The sequence below is a fragment of the Camelus dromedarius genome, chromosome 26 (genome assembly GCF_036321535.1).
Source record: "Camelus dromedarius isolate mCamDro1 chromosome 26, mCamDro1.pat, whole genome shotgun sequence".
Taxonomy (NCBI): Eukaryota; Metazoa; Chordata; class Mammalia; order Artiodactyla; family Camelidae; genus Camelus; species Camelus dromedarius.
Genome location: NC_087461.1, coordinates 18,266,894 through 18,290,481, shown reverse-complemented (window position 1 = coordinate 18,290,481; position 23,588 = coordinate 18,266,894). Strand labels below are relative to the sequence as shown.

Sequence of the window (23,588 nt, the reverse complement as noted above, 5' to 3'; positions counted from 1 at the left end):
CGAAGATTTTTCACTTACTTTGATTTCTGTATAATCCTTGTTCCTCTAAGTTAAAGAGGGGGGAAATCACACTGTAATTCCTTATTTTTCTAATTAAAAAATAAACCAAAACACGTTCTATCCTCTACTTCGGCTTTGGATGTCCTCCAGTATTCTCTTTGCGTCTCCTTTTCTGTGAACACTACTTTCAAATTCTAAACAAAACGTAAACTATCTAAAGTGAGCCCAAGGGACACTGTAAACAATCAAATATCACAACGCAAACAAGGCAACTGCATCTATCAGAAATGATGATTCAGACGAGGATAAATTTAGAACGGTGCTTTCCAAACGGTGTTGGGGCGCCAAATGCAGGAAGCAGGTGAAGGCTACATCCCGAAAGGTTCTCTGAAAAAGGATCTCCAAAATATCAAGAAAAGTCTTCTTTCTGAAGATGTCGGTCCCCTGGTGTCTTTGATGCTGAACTTCCACAATCTGGCCTTGGTGTGGCCATCCATCCCCGGGTAAATCCAAGTAAAACCTGAGACACTTCAGCCTCTGAGGACGCTGTCCGAAGCAGTGAAAGCAACTTCACATGGGACGGGCCTTTTATGGCCTGAACTGGAGAGCCTTGATCTCAGCTCATAGACCAGAAATAGCTCTTGAAACTCAGAGAAGCTGATCAGCTGTTGCAACAGGCCCGGCCAGCAGCGACTTCAAGTGCAGTGAGAATTGGTCACATTGTCTTTCAGCTCATTTTACAGAGAAACTAAAAATGCAGCAGCACCCTCCTGAACTGGCTACAACAAATACAGAACTGAATGGGTGAACACTTTCTAACTCTAGGCTTTGGGTTATAAAAGAACTCAAAACCACTGATGAAGCTGACATCAAACACTCAAAAAGGAAGCAACATATGTATATACGTACAGACATTAACGTATAGACATTAAACGTTACTGTGTACGTATAGACATTAGACAGCATGCAATAAAGCCACGTGTCCCTTCACAAGTTTGCAAGTTGTGAAGACATCTGTGGATTTCTTCCCAAGTCCAATAAGAAAATTTCCAATAGAAAATGAGTCATCGGAAGAAAGAATTGCGCTGGAAATAATTTCTCCAAAACAACACAAATGTTTTGTCTTAAAACCAAATATCATGCTGTGAACGGAAGGATCTGTCTTCATATGGATCTCAGGTTACTCAATTCACCCAAAAACCAGAAGAAACTTAAGTAAGGAGGGGGGGAAAGAACTATGAAGCACAACCACTTCTTAAAAGGCTATTTATATTTTTTAGATATTTGAACTAATAGCACAACCCTGCTTACACAAATACTTAAAATTGCCAGTGTCCCTGTTGTTGGGAAGAATAGCAGAGCGTCTAAATTGTTCATCGTAACTTCAATATAAAGCACAAAGCTCAGAACTCTGGGCGGGGGCAGAAGCTCGGTGCTGCCCGCGGGGGCAGGCACCTGGGTGTCAATTCTCAGTCCGCCAGCTGCATCAGTCAGCGGAGGCCTCGAGAAGCAGGCTCTGAATTCCTGTTACTAATTAACCCTGCAGGACAATGCCTCTTTCTAAACAGACTCCAGCGGTCAGGTGAACGATGGGTGAACGATGGCAGATACCCTGGGCAGCCATAATGATTAAACACCGGCTTTCTGACTGTTTTGCATGAGGGTTAAAGACAATTTGTCTAAGCAAAATTTTTTACCTCCAGATGACAAACAGAACTTCACAGCATGACTCCTGTTTCTTAATTTCCATCCCGGCCCTCATCTTATTTTTGTCTCTTTGACGAATTTTGCTTTTCACTCCTTTTTATTTGGCCTTGCTTTATATATTTATAGAAGCTGCTCTGAACTTCTCCTGGAGCACAAAGGGTAAAAATAAATAAAACCATATGTAAAGCAGCTGACTATTGGGGTTCCTTTTAAGAAAAGATAGGAGGAGACAATGAGTCACAGTGCAACAATGCAGTTGTGTTTTTCTCCCTGAAAAAGATTCCCGCAAAATAAACATCTAACTTTTGGATGCCTCTGAGGTTTCTGGTCCCTGCTTCCCTGCAGCAACCAAACTGGCCACGATCAATGCACTGGTGTCTAACAGAATCTTTCTTCTCAGCTGCCCCTTTTATACATGCTTTTTGTCTTTGTTCAAATTCCAGTTAATTCTACCTGTGCAATCTGTTTAAATAATTTCCTAATTTTTTTTTTTTTTTTTTTTGCTATCCGCTGAAATCAGGAAACTCTTACCACACACACACTTCTTTCCAAAAACAGGACAGTAATCAGAACTGAGTAGATTTAATGATAAAGCCATGAAGAAAATGGAGCATCATGTATTATACATTGAAATAAGAACTAGGCTTATCCTTGACTTAGACCTCTCTGAGATAAGTCATAAGTAATTATTTCTCATTTGCTTTGACTTCACACTAGTATTATTATAACCATATGGTGGCCTACCATTCTTTCTAATGATTTCACTATATCGGCTTTATGATGAGTTTTAATCTGGCTTTTGCAGGCTAACCTAGAAACCATGACTATTTGTGATATTGAGCTTAAGAGAAACTGCATTCGTGTTTCTATGGTACCTATTTTACAATAACAATGAACATGTGGAAATCAAGAAACATAATGCCTTTTGCAATCATTACAAAAATATTTAGATGTAAGCCTAATGAAACATATACAGGATCCATATGCTGAAAATCATAAAATGCTGATAAGAGACATCCAAGGAGACCTAAATAAACAAATAGATATACAGTGCTCACGAGTTGAATGAGTCAACATAGCATAGACGTCAATTCTCTCCAAAACGATCCACAGACTTAATGCAATTCCTCTCAACATGCCAGGTAGGATTTTTGGTAGATAAAGACAAGCTTATTTTAAAATTTATAGGCAGAGGTACAGGCCTTAGAAGAGCTAAAATAATCTTGAAAAAGAAGAAAAAAGGGAGAGTAATCAATCTATCCCATATTAAGGCTGATTTTATAGCTATAATAATGGTATAATACAGAGAACCCCAAAATAGACCACACAAATATACCCAATTGATTTTTGACACAAAGTGCCATTTCAACAAATGGTGCTGGAGCAAATGGAGGGGCATAGATCAAACCACCCCCCCAAATAAATGAACCAAAAAACCCCCCAAAACCCTTAGCTCTATTCCTTACACCTTGTACAAATTTTAATCAAAATGGATCATGAAGTCAAGTGTAAAATATAAAACTATGATACTTTTAGAAAAAAAAATAGGAGAAAATCTTCAGGATCTAGACAAAGAATTCTTAGACTTGACACCAAAAGCATGACTTATACAAGGGAAAAATGACAAATTAGACTCATCAAAAGGTAAAACTTCTGCTTTGCAACAGACCATGTTGAGGATGAAAAGACATGCTAGGGAGTGGGAGAAAATATTTGCAAGTCATGTAACTGAAAAAGGATACATATATAGACCATAGAAAGAACTCTCAAAATCCAACAGCAAAAAACCCCGAACAGTTCAATTAAAAAATGGGTAGAAGACATGAAGAGACATTTCCCCTAAGTAATAAGAAAGGCAGATGGCAAATAAGCACTAGAAGAGACGTTCAACATCCTTAGCCCTTAGAGAAATGCAAATTAACACAGCCATGAGCTAGCCCTACAACCTATCCGAATGGCAAAACTGAAAAACAGTGACCACACCGAATGCTGGCAAGGAGAACCTGGATCGCACATTGCTGGTGGGAATATAAAATGGCACAGTTACTCTGGGAAGGAGTTTGGCAGTTTCTTCAAAAACTAAACCTGCCAAGCCAAACTACCATATGGCCCCGCAATTGTACTCCTGGACACCTATTCCAGAGAAATGGAAACTTATTTTCATACAAAATCCTGAATACAAATGGTCACAGTAGCTTTATTCACAATAGCCCAAACCTGGAAACAACCCAGACGTCTTCAGTGGATGAATAGTTAAATTAACCATGGTGAACCTAGACCATGGATGACTACCCAGCAATAAAATGGGACCATATATTGATACAGGCAGCAACCTGGATGAATATCCAGGGAATTATGCTGAGTCAAAGAATGCCAACCCCGAAAGCTTAGACACTGCATGATTGCACTTGTACAACATTCTCTGAAAGATAACACTGCAGACGTGTAAGACGCATCAGAGGTTAGAGATGGAGGTGAAGTGGCTGTAAGAAGGCTGCACGAGGGACCCCTGTTACAGACCTCTTCCGCTGATGGGGTCAATGCCGACATCTTGGCGATGACACTGGCTTATAGTTAGTTCTGCAAGATGTTACCATTGGGGGAGAATGGGTGAAAGGTATACAGGCTCCCTCTCTTTAATATTTCTTACCACTGCATTTGAATCTATAATTATCCCAAATTATATCTCAAAATTAAAAGTTTAAACATTAAAAAAAAAAATCGACCTCAAGTGAAACTTCCAAATGCAGTTCCATTTGTAACTGGGTCACTTAACTGTGACTGTACTTTGAGTAAATCTGCGTAGATTTGCCTGTCCTTGCCATCTTAAGAAATTCAAATTGCAACTGCTTCTTTTTCCCTACAAGGAGGGAAGTCATGGCTCCAAAGGAAAATATTTGATACCAAATAAAAAACAGAAAGCAGTGTTTTCCAATGAAACATGTTTACTTGGCAGGTTGTCTGGATACTGAAAAGAACGTCTCTGATACCTGAGGCCTATCTAATAATAGAACAGGATCCCGCCCCTGAATTTTCAGAATTTAAGTTCACTGCCTAACATGATAAGTTTTCAAACCCTGATCAGTATCTGAGAAACACGAAAATGACTCTTTAGAGAGGGAGGAGACTGGATCATCTCGAAGTTTAATCCTACTACAAGTACCATAGAAAGCAGATTTTTAAATTCTAGAGTTCTGTAATCTTGGAGGGCTCATTCTTGAAAATAAAAGGACAAGATCAAAGAAAGTTCAGCTTTCCCAGTGGCGGAAGGGGTTGACTGAGGATGCTTCAGTGCCCTGTATCCTCTCAGATGCCATAACATAAAACTTAGATCCAAACATCCTGAACTGGCCCTCCTGAGGGTCAGACTTACACTGGACTGTCACGTTAGGACCAGCCTAGGGAGCGGCACGCCACACGCAGGTGAGACGCAGCTTCTCTTCAGTTCCCTGAAGGAGAGCGACTCAAGCCCAGTGACACCTCAGCTCCAGCCTCTCCCATCCCTGTGCCCAAGTCCCGCCAGCCCACCTCCTCCTCCAGGCAGGTGCCCACCTTACTTCTCTCTTCCTCATCACCAATCTTCCACAACCACTGCCTCCTCCCCCGAGTCCCCTTTGGGCCCCCATCAGTTTTCCAATGGGATCCCAGCTCCCTCCAATCCCCAGGAATGGCTCCGCCAACAACAGACTCTCCCAGTGAACTTGGCCTCTCCATGGCAGCTGACACTTTCTGGCCACGCCCACTGTCATGAAGCCTTCCTGTCTACCTCTCCCAGGGTGACTTCTGCTACACTTGTGGCAGAATTCAGGAAGGCACTGGTTCCCCGGAGTTCAGAAAACCAGGATCTCTCACAGGAACATGAAACGCGGACAAACAGTACGACATTCCTCCTCTCCCACCGTGACTCTTGCTCCTGTTTTCCTGACTGACCACAGCCCTGCCACCAGCCCCGCCTCGCTGGAGCTCACCCCTCACGCCCCAGCACCACCACGTCTCGCTGTGTCCCTCTCCCACTTTCCTGTCCTTGCTCTCAACTGCCTCTTGTCAGGACAATTGCAAGCGCCTCCAAGGGCCTCCTCCACTGACATCTCCCTGAATCCGTCCTCCCTGCTCCTTCCAGAAGGCATTTTAAACAGCCCCCACCTGGCCACATCCCTCCCAGTGGAAACCAGCTCCTCCAGTGTTCTCAGCACAGACCTGCACGTGCTGCCTCCCTGGGCAGCCAGTTACTTCTCATTGATGGGAGCTCCTGTGACCAACTTTTTGAATTCAATGTTCTTGAAGAGTAAATGTAAGAATCTGTAAAAGTCACTGTCACCCCACTGCATGCAGATATTCATCAGGACCAGGGAGAAGCAGTCGAGTTACAAAGAAATAACCCAGAGATGATCTCCTGTGGACCAAGATCTGCGGTGATGGATGTTTGGCTGATAGTTGTATGATGATTAGGAAGGACTTTCATGTCTGGCTTTGTTACAAACCTGACATTTGGACACACCCAGGAGGCTGTGACATATGTGGATGTCATGCAGTATACACATGCTGATGACAAAGGATGGAGAATGGCTGGCCTGTTGGGTAAATTCCAAAGTCCTACTACCTCTGTGACCTGGCCCCTTCCTACCTCTTCAGCCATACATCCCATCATCCCTGCCCCCAGGAGGCGACCGTGAGAAACCACCTCAGTCATGGTTGCTGTGTCCAGGTGCTCTCTCTGGTCAGAATGCCTTCCTTTCCTTGTCACTTAGAAAATCCCTGATCATCCTTTAAGACTCAGCTGACCTTATTTCTCTGATGAGCCCTTCTCTGACATGGTCTGTGATTTCCAACCTCTAGGCTGTTTGCACTTGGAAGGCAGAGTCTCCATCAATCTCTGTATCCACAGGACCCAGCAGCATCGGCCACTCCGCCTATACAATGAATGTTGGTGACACGCAGTTAATCCTCTTTCTCATTTTAATTCAGCAACAAGTCTCCTCTTTTTTTTTTTTTTTTCAGGTTTGACTAATCAATTCTTAACACCCCTTTGAGGTTAGAAAGTGACAAGAGTGACAAGGTGGCTCCTCAGTTTATAAGCAGAAAGGAAATTAGACCGAGCCAGCTCACTCGCTTTTGGGCAGAAGCCTCCCTTTCCGGCTTTCCGTCCGTGGAGCACCTATTTCAGAGGGAAGGATGATGTCAGAGCATCAGTCACTGCCAGCACATGGAAAGCAAGGCAACAGAGCTCTCCGCCTAACTACTTCCACCTTATGAAAAGTCCAGCTTTCTCAATGGCCATGAACTTGACTATTATCAGCGGTATGTCTTCAAGCTGCTCATTTCCAGAGGATGAAAACACAAGGCAGCAGGATCTGAATTCCGTCTTAAATTCTGCTATGACAGGACCAGGCTTGGAATCATTTTCTTTTTCTTTTTCTCCATAAACTTAGCATTTTGACATCTGTGAGCAAAGAATAAGACATATCTGACAGTCTCCTAATAACACCTACACTGGAACACCGCTCTGAGTCGGGGTTTGTGGCTGTCTGCACCTTGGAGAAATAATTGTTGGGTAGATTTTTAAAAAGCCAAAAAAGGGGGATATTACTTTTGGTTAACAATATTTTTCAACCAATAAATCTCCCTTTCCCAGATAATCTAAGTCATTCAATGTCTGTCTGTCTGTCTGTCTCGCTCAGAGCTTAGAGAGAAATTCACTGGCTTTGGATGACAATATTTTGAGCTCCAAGGTCACGTGTAGGTCACTGGCTTGAACAACAGAAGAGTTAGCCAACTCTTCTCTCCCAGGCTGCTGCTTCAGGAGTGATGGGTGTGGACCAGCGCTCAGCATTAACAGAACTGCTTGGCTGCATGGTCCAAATGAAATGAGTTTGCCAGGGGTGGCGGGGGTGGGGGGCCGGACCATGTTTTATGAGTCCTGGCTTCAGGGACACAGCCTCTCACATGGCTGGACCATCCTCACATTCCTGGACATCACACTCAGAGTCTTGAGAGTAATCAGAGATGTACAAAGTATGACATGCTCGATTTTGGTTGCTGCAGATCTAAAAGTATGGGATTTCTGTCAATTCATTGCTTCCCGGAACCACAGAGGTTGCTTCTCTAGAGGGAACATGAGCTTAAAGAAATACAGCCGGTGGAGTGAGGCTCTCCTCCTCCGGAGAAGAACCAGGAGGCTCTTTCCTTTCCGTGCTGCGGTTGACACCACAAAGCTCAGCACCAAAAGGGGTTCGCTTGGCTGATTCCACACACCAAGAGGGAATGTCCGTAAAAGTCACCTTCACCCTCTTCCATGTCGATATTCATCAGGAGGAGGGAAAAGCGATCCAGTTACAAATACTTAGGAAATTGCACTTAACCCAGAGGTGATCTTCCGTGGACCAGGCTCTGCAGAGATGGATGTACAATGGCTCCTGCATGAAAACACGGAGTCCCTGTGGTTCTCCTTGGGGATCGCCGTGTACAGGTGCAGATCTGTACCATGTTACAAAAGAGAACCAGGAGCAACTTCCAGACCTCAGAGACATGCTGGGAACAGGAAGGACCTGGGAGCTGTCTTGGCATCCACGGTCTCCCAGCCTCCACAAACCCAGAAACCCCACGCAGCCTTGGTTGGAAGCCCAGTGGATGAACCCTCCAGCCCGACAGGCTTCCATTATAATGTTCATCCTCATTTTCCTCCAGAAACAATTATAAGTGATGGCAGCACACTTGTGCCAACCCACAAAAGCCTAATAAACCTGTAATAAAGTGGAACCACAGTACTGATAATCCTATAAAACTGAACCACTATGTGCTGTAGCTTAAAATGTGTCTCTGGCTCCAGCTCCCACTGGGAACCCTAAAACACAGCTCCCTGGCACGAGTGGCGACTTCTCATCCTGAGGTTTAGACAGTGACTCTTGTTTGGGGGAGCACAGGCTACAACACAGAGGAGGCACCATCTGAAAATCTAAGTGGGGGACGACAGTGTTAGGGGGTGGAGTCAACCATGGAGGGGCATGGTGGGTGGGGGGCTGAGTTCAGGAGGATGGGTAGTTCCTGGGGTAGGTGGACAATGCTAAGAAAACAAAAGTTCCAGAAAAGAGAGTAATGGGAAGATACAAGAATCAACTGATTCAGTTTAGCTTTATGAAACATAAACTTAATTTTCCAGTATTTCTCTTTTCACAGCTTCAGGTGTAAACTTAGTCTCAGTCCAGAGACCAAAAAATTGCTGGTCTAGACTGACTCCTCTGGTCCCATTTGGGTTTAAAAAAAAAAACAAAACTGAGATTCTGTGATTCTGAGGCAAAGCATTGTGTCATGGTCACCAAAAACCATGGGGAGAATTAAGAGAAAGAAAAGAAAAAAATGAGGGTGTAATAAAGAATTGAGAGAAAATGAATATGTGTATGTATATGCATGACTGGGACAGGATTCTGTACACCAGGAATTGACACAGTGTAAATGACTATACTTGAGTTAAAAGAAAAATAATGGAGGGGGATTCAAGGAGAGATAAAGGATGTTAACGCAAGGCTTTCCAGAGCGAGACACGCATGTCAGACAGCAGGACAGTGAACAAAGATAAAAATACTCGATCACACGTCAGCTCCCTTGAATGGAGACTCCATTTAGAGCAGGCAATCCCTGCAGAGACCTGAAGTTCTCTGTTGGACCTGTTACAGCAGAGTGGACCGCTTACTGGCATCTGTGAGGAATTCCCTTCAGAGGGTCTGCTAAAAATGCCTGGGAGCCTCATGAGTGGGATGGAGAATGTGGGTCACGTCAGAGGGAAGAGAGGAAGTCTATCAGCTAATATGTCCTCAAGGACTACGCCTCCTCGGGCCTTCTTTCAGGTTCCCCTAAGTCCTGGCACGCCTTTCTCCAGCCCACATTCCAGCCCAGCGCCACAGCCCTGAGCATGTGAATTCCGTGAGGAAGGAGGTGTTCGTCTGTTTTGTGTACTGCTGCTCATCTCCAGGGCCCAGAAGAGTGTCTAAGGCATAGTAAGTGCTCACTGAATATTTGTTGAAGGCCAGCAATGAATAATAGCTATTTTATAGGGAGAGCACCAAACACAAGAGTATTTTTAAAGTCAAGTGTTTTCCTGACCCCTCACTGCTTCCTGCTGGTTTGGGGTGAACCATTCCACCAGGCTGAATCACTTTACCTCCTTTCCAAATACCTCTTTGGGGAAGGTTTTCCTCACTAGGCAGTGCCTGATTTCAATAAAGGGCTCCCCTGCAAAACCCTGTGTGCATTCTGATCTTTTAGCATCCCTCATGCAAATCCCCGGCACCCAGGCCAGCACAGGGAGGCCCTGTGCACGGGCCTTTGTGGTCAGCTAATTGCGTGGTGAGCCCCGAAGGCAGGATCACTTTCCAGAGTCAGACTCAGAACAGGTCCTCCCTCAATGTTTTCTGACAATGGCCAAGTGGGCAAACTCAGGACTTTCTCCCCAGAAACACGATACCACTTTCTAGACCAACAAGTATTAATTCAAATCCCTGATGGGCCAGGATCTGAAAATTACAGCCGTCTAATCGTGTAGAGGACGGAGTATGAATCATCATTACACGGGCTGACAAAGAGCAAAGTGATTAATCCCAGGCTGCACAGAGGCGGAGGGCCATGGCCATGGCTCCCCGGGGCTCCGAACCAAACAGTGGGACCCACCCTGCCAACATCAGACAGGCAACATCATGGTTTTTATCCCAGTGGGGGGGAAGCCAGGAACAACAGGGCCGTGTTCTCAGGACAACGCTGCAAAGCTCTTTATTCTTGGGATAATTCTGTGACCAATGGGGCCAGAGGAGCGGGGCTCCGGGGCTCAAAATTTTATCTGATCTGTCTCCTGGCTCTGCTGTAAACTGCTTAAGCTCTGAGGCTTACTTCTCAGTAGGAACTGGGAGGGTTACAGAACAACAACAGCATCTCAGAAAGTGACCAGAAACCCCAATCTTCTCCAGGGGAAAACAAAAGAATACGCACAGGATGAGCAGGGCCAGGGACACCACCACCGCCCAGGCTGTGCTCTTACCTGCGGCACAGAGCGCACCACTTGGCAAGGGCGCCCCGACCTTCTCCTGAAACGCAAAGAGAACCCCGAAGCTCCCCATCTCCCATCAGGAAACCACAGGCCCCGTGCCCTGGGAAAGTTGGTCAGGGCGCCCGCAGCCCTGAACCATACCTCGGCTGTATTTTTTTTCCTTTTTCTTTCACACAGCTGTGTTCAATTTTCTGTCCTTGGGGTTTTTAAAGGAACATTTATTCTAAGGCCAGGATTCTCGAGTTTTATGGTTACACAACTCCCTCCCAGGGCCAAAGAATGTCTGAAAAGCCTACACCCGGCAAAGAGAGCGAGTCTCCAAACGGAAGTGATATACAAAGTTAAGACTTGTTCCAATTTATATGCAACTTCTTACCTGGTTGTGCTCTACCTTCCATTTGCCCTTCAAGATGTCTGCTGCCTGCTTTTCATGGAAATATAAGTGGGGTGTGTGCGTGTGTCTGTGTGTGTTTGGGAGCAGGTAAGGAACCAAGAAGTCCAAAGGTGTATTTTGTATTCTTCCATGGTTACTGTTTCCTGTTCAATGGTAAATTTTATTCAAAATAAGGCCTCCATCTTAAATTGGATGGAATGAAAGATCACAAAGGAAGATTCCTTTAGGAATTTCATGTGCTTTTTTTTTCCTACTTAGAGAGCCAGACAGTACTAGGTTCTTGGGAGGAAACAGCAGTTCAAAAAAAAAAAAAATACCCTAGATTTTTACTTAAATAGTCAAATGAGCGGCATTTTTAGTTGAAATGCTCTAAGTTCATGATCAACATCCCAAAAGCACCCCCCCCCCCCAAAAGAGCAAGAGGAACCCTCCAGCCCATGAAATGCTAACCAGGTTTCTAAATGCAGCCAAATGGAGCTATTTCGGAAAATCCAGAAGTCCCTAACCTGCCCCCTTCCCTTCTTCTCTCCTCCTGTCACCTAGACGCCCACATCTCAGAGAAATCTGCCAAAAGCCTCCAACTATCCAGATTTACGAATATCAATCACTTTGTTTGCCCCGGGCATCTCCCAAAGGCCAGCCACCAGCTTCACGCACAGCCCTCTGATCTGACAGACAAAGCAAAGTTCAGGCCTCGGGGCCTGAGGCCTGCGGCTCAACGCGCACCACCCACACGAGAGGCCTGGCTACAACCCAAGACAAACAAGACTAGTTTGAGAAACAAAGTAATTTGCACAGATTCACCCTGGAGCTGAGAAAACTGAATCAGGGCGCCTCTGTGGAGGGCTCTGAAATGTTGTCAGGAGCCACCTGCTACGCACGGGCCAGTTCTCTGAAAACAATTAGAAGATGCTATAAACTCACCTTGAGATGTGGTCATGACGAGAGACCATGGCGGGCTTCGCTCCAGGAGCCCTCGTGAGCAGTGCATGCCAAACCTTTCTCTTTCTGACACTTTTCTCTTGCTCTTTTAAGATCAAGCTATCAAAAGTGCCCTTTAGCACAGCCTCAGAGCCCAAGTAACAGGTTAAGGTTCAAATGATTCCTCCCAGATAACCACACTCTAATTCTCCCATGATTGGAAGTTGCCAGAAGTCAGTGAAAAGTCTCTAAACCTAGGACAGCTGGAAAAAGCAGGTCTGAAGTCAGGGTTGCTTTTAAGCCAATGGTTTCCTCCTGGACAAGAGTCTAGCTTCTAATCAAGCAAGACACCCTTCCAGCAGTGTTTTCTCATAATAACAAATGAGAAACCCTGTGGATCTGCGCTCTGGAATAAAGATGTTTCTTTCATAATAAGAACGCTGTCATGAAAGTGACCTGAAAAAATCGTCCCTCAAAACCCTCAAAAACATGTACAAGGAAATACAACCAGACAACAATAACCACATAAAAATAATTTTTTAAACCACACAAACAAGAAAAAATAAACCCTCACAAGGAGGCTTGAAGCAGGGCTTGAAAAACCAGGATGTTTCCTAATATCAAGCCACGCTGGTTAGAAAACACGGGGTTTGAAAACTAAGGTTTGAAGACAGGACACTTATATTCCAGAGTGTGGTTCAGCAGAACCTCGAGAAGCAGCGGTTTAACGGCCCCCACTCTCCTTCATCCCCCTGCATCCACTCCAACCTGGAGTCCCCACTGCTGCACTTCTCTCGTCAAGGTCACAGACAGCATCCACCTTGGTGATTCCAGTGGGCGCTTCCGGCTCAGGGACCCCATCCTCCACACTTCCTTTCTCCCTGGCCAGCTGCCTCTCAGATTTCCTTATCCTCTGTCCGCCTCCTCTGGAGTCTCCTTAACAAACTCTCCCTCTGTTTTCATCCCTTCCTAGCAATTGACCTATTACCTTAATTCTATCTCTGGTCAGAATTGCTCCTGAGTTCCAGACTCGCATTCAACTGTCTACTTAAGCCCTCTATTTAGATATTTCACAGGGACCTCAAACTTAAGACGTCCGCAACAGAACTCTGGAGTCTCAAAGCTGGCCCTCCTCATTAAAAACAAACGAAACAGAAGAGAAAAACAAAACAAAACCAAGAAAACCCTCCTCCTCCAGTCTTTCCTCTCCTTCTCAGAAGTTCCCAGAATTGAAGAGTCATTTTTCATGCCTCCCTTGCCCTCACTCACCATATCTCATCTGTCACCAAGTGCTGACACTTACACCTCCGAGAAACACCCTTTTTTCTTACATACAACAGCCTTATAGACATATAATTCATATACCATACAATTCACCAATTGAAAGTGTACAAGTCAATGGTTTTTAGTATATTCGAGGAGTTGTACGACCATTATCGAATCCACTTTAGACATTTTCATCACCCCCAAAGGAAACCACTGCCCATTAGCAGTCACTCTCAATTTCCCCTAAACAATCCAGTCCTAGGCAACCATTAACCTACTTTCTGTCTCTACAGATTTGCCTGTTTTGGAAATTTCATATAAATGGAATCATATGACGGTCTGTCGTGTCTGGTTTCTTTCACTTAGTGTATTTCCAGAATTCACCTAGTTGTAAGATCTATCGGTCCTCCGTTCCCTTGTGTAGTCAGATCATATCCTGTCATATGAATACACAACATCCACCAGTGAACATATTTGTTCACCAGCTGATGGACTTTGGGATTATTCCCATTCTTTGGCAACTGTGACTGATACTGCTGTGAATATTCTGTTTTGGTGCAGAGATGTGTTTTCATTTCTCCTGGGTATAGACATTGAGGAGTGGATAGGCCAGGCCATAAGGCAGACTCTGTTTCACTGTTAGGAACTGCCGGACTGTTTCCCAAAGCAGCTGCTTGGGGAAGATTCTGCATTCCTACCAGCAGTGTATGAGAGCTCTAGCTTCTCCACATCCTCACCGACACTTGTCACTGTCTGTCTTTCATGGAGGGTATGAAGTGGGATCTTACTGTGGTTTTGATTTCCCTTTCCCTGATAATGAGTGGTGTGGACAATCTTCTCATGTGCCTACTGGCCATTTGCACATCTTCTTTGCCTATTTCAGATCTTCATCTAGCTTTGAATCAGGTTATCTTTTTCTTATTGAGTTGGAAGAGTTCTTACATATTCTAGATCAAGTCTGTTATCAGTTAACATGATTTGCAAATATTTTCTCTCATTCTATGTCTCTTTGCTCTCTTGATGGTGTCTTTTTATTTTTGTAATATTTTTTGAAGAGTGATTTATTTATTTATTTAGGTTTTTTTTTTTTTTTTGAGGGGCAGGTAATTAAGTTTATTTTTGGAGGCGGTACTGGGGATTGAACCCAGGACCTTGTGCATGCTAAGCATGCACTCTACCACTTGAGCTATCCCCCCACGACAGTGTCTTTCAATACACAAAAGCTTTTCATTCTGTTGAAGTCTGATTTATCTATTTCTCTTTTGTGACTTGTGCCTTCAGTGCTACATCTTAAAAAATCATTGTTTAACCCAAGATCATGAAGATTAACACCCATGTTGTCTTCTAAGAATGTTATAGTTTTAGCTCTTACATTTATGCCTTTGATCCACTTTGAGTTAATTTTTAAGGTGGGATCCAACTTCATTCTTTTGCCTGTTGACAGCCAGTTGTCCTAGACCATTTATGAACAGAACTACTTTCCAATGACCTGTCTCAGCATATCTGTCAAAAAATCAATTACCATAAATGTATGGGTTTATTTCTGGTCTATCAGTTCTATTCCAAAAATTTGTATGTCTATCCTTAGGCCAGAACCACACTGTCTTGATGGCTGTAGCTTTGTATTAAGTTTTGAAATCAGGAAGGGTAAGTCTTCCAATTCTGCCCCCCTTTCAAGATTGTTTTGGCTATTCTGGGTCCCTTAAATTTCTATATGAATTTTAGGGTCAGCTTGTCAATTTCTGCAAAGAATCCATCTGATTTTGATGGAGATTACACTGAATCTATGAATCAAATTAGGGAGCACTGCCATTTTAATGATAGTAAGACTTCTGATTCATGAACATGGGAGATGTTTTTCCATTTACTTAGATTTTCTTTGATTTCTTTCAACCATGATTTGTAGTTAAAACTATTACATTTATTCCTGAGTACAGGCATACCTTGATTGTTTGTACTTCACCTTATTGCACTTTGCAGATATTGCATCATTTACAAAATGAAGGTTTGTGGCAACCCTGCATTGAGCAAGTCTGTTGGCATCATTTTTCCAATGACATTTGCTCATTTTGCGTCTCTGTCACATTTTGATAATTCTCACAATGCTTCAGACTTTTCCGTTATTGTTACACTTGTTACTGTGGTCTGTGATCAGTGGTCCTTAATGTTGTCAGTGCAAAAAGGTCATAGTATTATGACTTGCTGAAGGCTCGGATGACGGTTAGCATTTTTTAGCAATAAAGTGTTTAATTAAGGCTTGTATGTTGCTTTTTTAGACCTAATGCTACTGCACACTTAATAGACCACGTTACAGGGTAAACATCACTTTTATGTGCACTGGGAACCCAAAATATTTGTGTGACTCACTTCACCGTGATATTCACTTCATTGTGGGGTCTGGATCAGAACCCGGAGTATCTCTGAGGTAAGGCTTGTATTTTACTTTTTTTTCATGGTTATTGTAAAAGGAATTATTTTCTTAATTTCATTTCAGATGGTTCCTTGTAAGTGTATTAGCATTAGAACTGATTTTTGTATTCTCATCTTGTATCCTGCAACTTTTCTGAACGTGCCTGTGAGTTCTAATAGTTTAGTGGATTCCTTAGGGCTTTCCACACCCAAGATCACGTCATCCACAGAGACAGTTTCACTTCTTTCTTTCCAATCCAGTGGGGGGAAAGCTTTCAGTCCTTCACAATTAAGTCTGATGTTTGTTAGCTGTGGGGTTTTTACAGATGCCCTTTTTAGGTTATGGACGTTCCCTTCGATTCCTAGTTTGTTGTTGTTTAGTTGTTTTGTTTTTTAATATTAAAGAAGTGTTGAAACTTGTCAAATGCTTTCTCTGCATGAGACACGCCCTTTTGCCCTTGCAGTTCCCCCTGTGGACTGTCCCTGCACGCCCCCCATAGCAGTTCTCACCTTTACATGTCTCTACCATAGGGCAGTCCTGGATCGTCCTACTCAAATGTCCCCAGCCACCACTCTCTCCTCCCCAGTCAGTTATCACATACCCTTCAAAGCACTCAGCCATTTTATTATACGCACACATTTTGATAAATTTGCATCAGGGTTAGTATTTGCCAGCGTGTATTCCACATTTTAATCCTCGTGGCAACCTTACTTGGTAGATGACATTACCACCATTCTATAGATGTCAAGGGTGAAAGAGAAACTAAGTTCTTGCTCAAGGTCATGCAGGTTATGGGTGGCAGACTCAGGACTCACACCCAGGTCTCCAGCTCCTGAGCCTGCTCTCTCAAACATCTGCTAGCGTGCCTCCCAATGAGTGCTCTCACTAGCTTCTCACCTTGTTCTCCATCTTTACACAAGCACTGCCAAGCTCACTTACTGCTGTATTTTTAGCATCTAACCCTGAGCACGGCAGGTGTTACCAAGCACTTGGTGAGTAAATGGAACCTGGTCTTAGCATGGCCCACAGGAAGAGGTCCATGGGCCTCTGGTGAACGCGGCCCACTGCGCACGCCACAGAGTCACAGGGCTCCCCCCTTTTTGAGATCCTTCAGTAAAGAAGGTTGTTTCACTTGAATCCAATGTTTATAAGACTCACGGGAGCACAGACCCAATCTCTGCCATTAACAGTAGAGAGGTGTGTTCCAGGGATCCTGCAAATGTTTGGGATACATAAATTATCACAGAGGTAACTTTAATTTTCTCAGAGCTCTGGCTTGTTGAATGTCATTCAAACAAATTTGCCCTTCACAATGTCCTTTGACCTTTACTCAGAATGCAGGCAAAATCAATGACGTGTCAACCACAAAACATTCACATTTCTCTCTTCTTACTGTAACGCTGCTGTTTAAATCATGGCTTCAGATGGAGAATGACTCCAAGATCTTCCCATCTCAGCTCTCCCAGGCTTCCAGGTCCCCCACCTGAACTCTTCCTGCATAAAGGGAAAGAAAAATTTCTGCTTTGAAATCTAAGAAAGAAACCAGCAAACAAAATAAGACAACCACATGTATGAGCAGAGCCAGACCTGCTGCTGGGATTGTCTGCTTCTAAAGAGCTTTCTTCCTTTCAATTATTCACGAACATTGGCAACTACAAATTATAGGCAGTGGTTAGAGTATCTTCTTAAACATCTTATAAAAAATACTCAATTAAAAAATACATTTTTTTGCCCTTCATTGTAAACTCAGTGAATTGAGTCATTTCTATATAACAGTCCTCCAAAGCTCTAATTTTTCTGTGGCAATGAAATTTTACATTTGCTCTAAAGGCAAGAGCTATCCTGAATAAATATGAGGCCTTCCTAAAACACAAAATTACATCGGACCCAAATAAGGGGCTTTGGGAAAGAAGCCTTGTAACAAAGGAAGACTTAAGAAGCCAGAGGAGAATAGCTGAAACTCCTCAAAGAGCTGGATACATCTAACCAGAGGGAGCTGGCAAAGGCCCGGGTCGTTAAAAGCAGAGAGACAGCAGATAAGGAAGTTAAGAGACTAGAGTAACCGTCTAGGGCAGCCGGAGTGAGGGACTGGGCTGGAACTTGGTCCATGCCATTAATTCCAGGCAGAGAAAATCTTCAACGTTCATTTTCCTCAAAGGCTGGGGAAAGAGGGAACACCCCACCTGCACTGGAAGCACCACAGAGTAGGGCTAAGAGAAACATCCTTCCCTGCCTGGTTTTCCTAACTGCATGCAATGTGCATCCAGGCTGACTTGCGTGGTGATACGCTCGTTCCTGACACTCAGAAGGCCGGCTGCCTGTGGCACCCCGATGACTCAGCACGGGAGAGGGCCCCCCAGGCACAGGCAGGGCTCCAGCCCCAAGATCCCAGATGGAAGCAGGGAACCCTAGGTCTGGTAGTTGGTTGGTGGTTAGTTGGTCAGTGGCTAAGACACAGAGGCTTTGGGAAGTCTCTTGTTTTAGGATCTAATGAGGCACCTCCTCCATCCCTCCCCCACCCCTCCCCCACCCCATCCCCACCCAGCCATGTCTGTTCAGCACTTCCTTGTATTATCTTTTGAAGACATCACCTAAGGAAAGAGCCCAGTCCAGCCCAGAAGGCCTGAACTGGACAGCAGCCAAGGACACACCAGCACCGTAAGGGGCAGAGCTGGAGTCAGTATGCAGTTTGGGGAAGCACACGGCAGGCATGGGGTCAGAGCCTCTTACCTGGTGTAGAAAGAATGGGGGTTTGTCTCCAGAAACCCAGACTGAGGCAACCGACAAGGAAATGAGCCTGCGGTGATGAGGGGGGTGGGGTTGGTGGAGGTGTGGTGGGGGTGGTAAGTCAACCGTGTGAAGTCCCCACAAGGCGAAAAAAACAAACAAAAAAGTCACCAGTGCTTGGTGAACTTCAGACAGGCGTGAACTCATGACCTGAAGCCACAAAGATGGTTGCGGTAAACACAGACGAAACATGGGGTTTAAGGAGTCTGGTTTTTTGTGCCCCCCCAAAATATTTTCCTTCCTCCTCCACAAATCTATTTATTACTAAAAAGCTCTGGAGTTTTGGGAGCTGGGCTGGACTCATGTCAGCCTCTCTTTCCTGAGACTCTTCCTCTATGTACTAAACTGGGGAGGATGTACCTGCTTTAGGAAGGAGACCCTCTTTCCAGACTGGCTATAAAGGAAGGAAAAATAAAATTATTCAAAAAGAAAAAAGCTGAAGAAAACCAAAAGAAGCCAAGAGGCAGGGGCTGGAGAGGAAATCCTCATCTCCCTCTCTGCTTAGAGATCATCGCTCTCTGTTCTTGGCCCGTCCCTCCAGCGTCCTCTAGCGCAGGGGTTCCAAAACTTGAGTGTGCAGAGGGAACCCCTTGGGATTCCACAACCACAAGTCAAGAAAGAAGAAAATCTGCAGTGGAGCGTGTGAGCCCAAAGACCAAGGAGCTTGAAAGGCCTGAATCTGAAATGCTTTAGTTCTAAGGACCTGGTTTGTCCAAAGACAAAGGGAAACCTCAGCCATGAGACAATAAAACTTCCGAATATCATCTCTGACAGGCAAACAAAACAACAAATCTCCCTCCATGCCCTCAAGATCACTTGGGAAAGACAAAAGAGCAAGACCACCATCAGGAAAGGGTTCAGACTAAGGGAGAGGTTGAAGTTTAATTAAACTCATCAAACCTGTATGAGAGGGAAAAAACTCCAGAGGAGATGGGGTACTGGGGGTGGAGGATCATCAGTGTGGTTTTAGAGCAGCCGGAAGAGGCACTCAGCTCCAGGTCAGACCCAGAGGTCCCGTCCAGGCTCTCTAGGGCTCGCTCCACCCTTCTAAAGCACATATTCCTGGTCAAAAATAAACTTTCACACAGATAACCAACAATACAGCACAGGGAACTCTACTCAGCATCTTGTAATAACCTATGACGGAGAAGAATCTGAAAAAGAATATATACATACATGTACATGCATGACTGAATCACTTTGCTGGACACCTGAAACTAACATGACATTTTAAATCAACTGTACTTCAGTTAAAGAAAAAAAGGTAAAAAATTAAATAAACTTTTGCTGGACTTTCAGGTGAGTACCTCTATGCAAAACTCCGACAGGAGAATGTCATTCTAAGTGAAGTAAGCCAGAAAGAGAAAGAAAAATACCACATGACAGCACTTATATGTGGAAATCAAAAAAACAAAACAAAACAAATGAACTTATTTACAAAACAGAAACAGATTCACAGACATAGAAAACAAACTTATGGTTACCAGAGTGGGGAAGGGGGGGGGAGATAAATTGGGAGTTCGAGATTTGCAGATACTAATTACTATATATAAAACAGATAAACAACGAGTTTCTGCTGTGTAGCACAGGGAACCATATTAAATATCTTGCAGTGGCCTATGGTGAAGAACATGAGAACGAATGTATGCATGTTCCTTTGTGACTGAAGCATTGTGCTGTCCACCAGAAACTGACACATTGTAAACTGACTACACTTCAACAAAAACATATTAAAAACAAAAAACAAGAAACTCCGATAGGACCAATTGCATCTGGAGGGGAGATTACAGCAGGGAAAGGCAGACTTTTATCTTAAAGTTTCTGGAGACTTGGGCTGGACAGGAGGTGTGGTGGAGGTGCCCACAGTGAAGGCAGGTTCCAGTGAGCTGTCGTCTCACAGTACAGTTGCCCCTCGGTATCTGAAGGGGATTGGTTCTGACCCCCTTGGATACCAAAATCCTCAGATGCTCAAATCCCTTATAGAAAATGGTGTAGTATTTGCATATAATCTATGCACATCCCCCCACATACTTTAAACCATTTCTAGATGACATATAATACCTAATACAATGTACACGCTTTGTAAATAATTATAAGTACAACGCTATGCTATGGAAATAGTTGCCTGTTTGCAGTAAATTCAAGTTTTGCTTTTGGGATCTTTCTGGAATTTTTTTCCCCTGAATATTTTCAATCTGTTGGTCAAATCCAGGGATGCAGAACCTGCAGACTTGGAGTCTGACTGTACTTAACTCCCACAGTGTCAGGGGCCTCTGGGTCCAGAGTGTTTAGCAAACACTTGTCCCCCTCACCAGGCATCTCAGAGTCCCGCCTTACGGACTCCAGGAAAGAGGCGTCCCAAGACCTAACTTTCACTCCGGCTATTTTCTTACCTTAGATGCTTAGAGCAATGAAAGGAGGGTTCTTAAAGACATTTTCACCAAGCCGCAGGCACTTCCTCTTCACCCCCAAACAAACCTCAAGAAACCTTTGAGATTCAGCTCAGACGCCTCCAGTTTCTAGAAGGCCTACCTGTCTGCCTCCCTTCTTGCTCAGGGTCCTTTCTCCCTCCTTGCTCAGGGTCCTTTCTCCCTCCTCAATTGTGCCAAAAACCTGGTTACAAATGATGAGTAGAAGTTTATTCTCAACCACCCTGGGTTGGATTAGCCACATTAATAATAGTAATAATAATAATAATAATTTTTTAAAAAGTAATCATTTTTATTATTTGAACATTTATAAAAGTATCTCCAAATCAGCAAAACCACGTGCCTCTTAGAGGGCGTCCACTGATGGGCACTACACAATAACCCACAAGCATCTCCAAGGGTCTGTAACAGTGTGGGGGCAGCCCCGTCCTATCAGCCCTCAGACAGGGACTTCACTATAATGGTGCCCCAAGCAAGGTGTTATGCTGCTAGCATTCATTCCAGGACCACACAAGTTGATGGAAAAACCATTAGTAAGTACCTGGACTGGACTGTGCAGGAGCCAAGGTTGGTGGCAAGTGAGAAATGACAGCAGGGAGGGCAAAGTGGGGGCGGGGCAGTGGGGACACTGAGAGCGTGGGGCTCCTTTCCAAGATCCCTGAGCTCAGTGCCGCCTTTAGAAAGAGGGAAGGATGGTTTTCAATGACACACCGAGGTTGTCAAGGCTTCACTTTAATATGGGAGAGGGGTGCTCAGACAGCTTGGACAAGGAATAAATAATACACCATTTTAAGAGTACTAACATCCATTGAAAGACAGTTGGATAAAGAAAATGTGGTATATGTATACAATGGAATACTACTCAGCCATAAAAAGAATGAAATAATGCCATTTGCTGCAACATGGATGGACCTGGAGATTGTCACATTAAGTGAAGTAAATCAGAAAGAGAAAGACAAATACCATATGATATCACTTATATGTGGAATGTTAAAAAAAAAAAAGACACAAATGAACTAATTTACAAAACAGAAAGACTCAGACATAGAAAACAAACCTATGGTTATAGGGGGATGGGAGGGGATGGAGGGATAAATTGGGAGTCTGGGATTTGCAGATACTAACTAGTATATATAAAATAGATAAACAATAAGGTGGACTACATTCAATGCCTTGTAACAGCCCATAATGATAAAGAACATGAAAAGGAATATAGATACGTATATGTAACTAAATCACTATGCTGTACTCCAGAAATTAACACAACACTGTAAACTGACTACACCTCAATATTTTAAAAAGAGTGCTAACAATGGCCCATTTTACTTGTCAAGTGATTTATCGGAGATGTTGTGATCTTGCACCATCATGCTTGTCCTATTTTTATACATTAGGATCATATCCATAGAACAGTAAATATTTTCCCAAATACTGGATTTTTTCCTGAGTAAATGTTGGTAGTTTTCACTAAGTAAGGTATAGCAAATGCATTTCAAAGTACAATTTGACCGTGCCAACCTTTTCGTACTTCACTTCTCTTAACCAAGAGAATTTCTTATGTAATTTTTTCTCTAAAATGGGACTGTGCATTGTCATAAGCTGGTGTCTGACCTTGTGTGTTTTTTGTATTTCACAGGCATGAGTCCAGCGCTCAGCAAGCAGAGGCAGACAGACTGACGGGGACCAGTGGACACAGCTCACTCCCCATGAGAGGGCTTCTGGCAGTCAGCAAGCCACCAGCTGTGCAAAGATGCTCACAGTCAAAATAGCAACTGACGTGGGGACACATGAAGGGGAGGGAGCTAAAATAAGCACACAGTCCTCCCTGGTGAGATCCAGAAAGGCCACCACCCCCTGTCCTTGGGGACACTTTCCTCCAGGGACACGTCTCCCACTTTTTAGGTTTTCTGCTGCTGTACACCCCGTCACAGCACAGGCTCTTAAAGGGCAACGCCAGGTCCTCGTGTGTCTTCAGATGCACTCCCTTCTTAAAGTCATGGGAGGTGCTCTGCTTCACAGTTCAAAGGATGTGTGTGTTATCCAAAATCACAAGCAGAAAAATAAAGTTAACAGGCTAAATTCTCAATATGAAGTTCTCTCATATTATTATTATTTTTTTTTGAGTTCTTTGGTGCCTCCAACCACTTGCCTAAGAGCAACCACAAAAATGAGTAAACAAGTAGCAAACATTGAAGAAAAACTCAGCCTGCCATTTGACAGACAGACGTGCTTGTGATCTATGTGAATCTGATTTTATACTGTTCAGAGCGTCCAAATACAGAGCTCTGTGCCCCTCAGTATTAACCTGCTGAAATCCTAATCCCAAGGTGATGGCATGGAGCTGGACCTCTGGGGGTGCTTAGGTCATGATGATGCAGCCCTTGTGATGAGATTAGTGCCCTAATAGAAGGGACAGAGAGCTTGCTTCTTCCCTCTGCTCTCCACCTGGGGAGGACACAGCAAGGGGGCTGTCTGCAAAGCAGGCAGTGAGTCCCAGCCAGGAAATGAACCTGCTGGCTGGCTGATCTCAGACTTCCCAGCCCCAGAACCATGAGAAATAAACGTTTATTGTGTAAGCACCCAGTCTGTGGTGTTTTGCTATAACAGTCTGAACTAAGATGCATAGTAACAGCCAACTTT

At 44.0% G+C, this 23,588-nt stretch overlaps 1 protein-coding gene across 19 annotated transcripts in view; it reads right to left on the bottom strand.

Annotated features, from left to right (window-relative positions):
• The window catches only part of SVIL (supervillin), a 215,156-nt gene that overhangs the window by 136,114 nt on the left and 55,454 nt on the right, over window positions 1–23,588 (bottom strand). For 16 of the 19 annotated variants that reach the window (XM_031444939.2, XM_031444940.2, XM_031444941.2 and 13 more), the window contains one exon: window positions 17,126–17,226. The exons of 2 other annotated variants lie outside the window; for them this stretch is intronic. The gene's annotated coding sequence lies outside the window, so the exon portion shown is untranslated. Of the gene's footprint in view, window positions 1–18; window positions 37–17,125; window positions 17,227–23,588 lie in introns of those variants that run through there. One more of the 19 variants, XM_031444944.2, reaches the window with a different exon arrangement.